The sequence below is a fragment of the Triticum urartu genome, chromosome 1A (genome assembly GCF_056163025.1).
Source record: "Triticum urartu cultivar PI428250 chromosome 1A, HENAU_Tu73, whole genome shotgun sequence".
NCBI classification, from domain to species: Eukaryota; Viridiplantae; Streptophyta; class Magnoliopsida; order Poales; family Poaceae; genus Triticum; species Triticum urartu.
The window spans coordinates 446,240,020-446,242,247 of record NC_141873.1 but is presented as its reverse complement, the minus strand read 5'-3'; positions in this window follow the sequence as shown (position 1 = coordinate 446,242,247).

Genomic DNA, 2,228 nt, shown 5'->3' with positions numbered 1-2,228 from the left:
TCATGTGCATATGGGTAGTGTTTTCTCTTTAGACCCCCTCTATTCTTAGATCTCATCTTTTCTAAACCCTCAGATGCCTTCGAGACGTGACTATTGGAAATATGCCCTAGAGGCAATAATAAAATGATTATTATATTTCCTTGTTCATGATAATTGTCTATTATTCATGCTATAATTGTATTATCCGGAAATCGTAATACATGTGTGAATACATAGACCATAATGTGTCCCTAGTGAGCCTCTAGTTGACTAGCTCGTTGATCAACATATAGTCATGGTTTCCTGGCTATGGACATGGGGATGTCATTGATAACGGGATCACATCATTAGGAGAATGATGTGATGGACAAGACCCAAACCTAAGCATAGCACAAAGATCACGTAGTTCGTTTGCTGTAGCTTTTCTGAATGTCAAGTATCATTTCCTTAGACCATGAGATTGTGCAACTCCCGGATACCGTAGGAGTGCCTTGGGTGTGCCAAACGTCACAACATAACTAGGTGACTATAAAGGTACATTACAGGTGTCTCCGAAAGTGTCTGTTGGGTTGGCATGAATCGAGACTGGGATTTGTCACTCCGTATGACGGAGAGGTATCTCTGGGCCCACTCGGTAATGCATCATCATAATGAGCTCAATGTGATCAAGTGGTTGATCACGGGATCATGCATTACGGTACGAGTAAAGTGACTTGCCGGTAACGAGGCTGAACAAGGTATTGGGATACCGACGATCGACTCTCGGGCAAGTAACGTACCGATTGACAAAGGGAATTGAATACGGGATTGATTAAGTCCTCGACATCATGGTTCATCCGATGAGATCATCGAGGAGCATGTGGGAGCCAACGTGGATATCCAGATCCCGCTGTTGGTTATTGACCGGAGAGTCGTCTCGGTCATGTCTGCTTGTCTCCCGAACCCGTAGGGTCTACACACTTAAGGTTCGGTGACGCTAGGGTTGTAGAGATATGAGTATGCAGTAATCCGAAAAAGTTGTTCGGAGTCCCGGATGAGATCCTGGACGTCACGAGGAGTTCCGGAATGGTCCGGAGGTGAAGAATTATATATAGGAAGTGTAGTTTCGGCCATCGGGAAAGATTCGGGGTCACCGGTATTGTACCGGGACCACCGGATGGGTCCCGGGGGTCCACCTGGTGGGGCCACCCATCCCGGAGGGCCCCATGGGCTGAAGTGGGGAGGGGAACCAGCCCATAGTGGGCTGGTGCGCACCCCCTTGGGCCCCCTGCGCCTAGGGTTGGAAACCCTAGGGTGGGGGGCGCCTCCACTTGCCTTGGGGGGCACTCCACCCCCCTTGGCCGCCGCCCCCTTGGGAGATCCCATCTCCAGGGCCGGCGCCCCCCCCTAGGGGGCCTATATAAAGGAGGGGGGAGGGAGGGCAGCCGCACCTGAAGTCTTGGCGCCTTCCTCTCCCCTGCTACACCTCTCCCTCTCGCAGAAGCTCGGCGAAGCCCTGCTGCGATCACTACTGCATCCACCACCACGCCGTCGTGCTGCTGGATCTTCATCAACCTCTCCTTCCCCCTTTCTGGATCAAGAAGGAGGAGACGTCATCTGCTCCGTACATGTGTTGAACGCGGAGGTGCCGTCCGTTCGGCACTTGGTCATCGGTGATTTGGATCACGGCGAGTACGACTCCATCATCCCCATTCTCTGAACGCTTCCGCTCGTGATCTACAAGGGTATGTAGATGCACTCCTCTCTCCCTCATTGCTAGATGACTCCATAGATTGATCTTGGTGATGCGTAGAATTTTTTTTAAATTCTGCTACGATCCCCAACAGTGGCATCATGAGCTAGGTCTATGCGTAGTTACTATGCACGAGTAGAACACAAAGTATTTGTGGGCGTCGATATTGTCAATTTGCTTGCCGTTACTAGTCTTATCTTGATTCGGTGACATCATGGGATGAAGTGGCCCGGACCAACCTTACACGTACGCTTACGTGAGACCAGTTCCACCAACTGACATGCACTAGTTGCATAAGGTGGCTGGCGGGTGTCTGTCTCTCCCACTTTAGTCGTATCGGATTCAATGAACAGGGTCCTTATGAAGGGTAAATAGAAATTGGCAATTCACGTTGTGGTTTTGGCATAGGTAAGAAATGTTCTTGCTAGAAACCTATAGCAGCCACGTAAAAACTTGCAACAACAATTAGAGGACGTCTAACTTGTTTTTGCAGCAAGTGTTTTGTGATGTGATATGG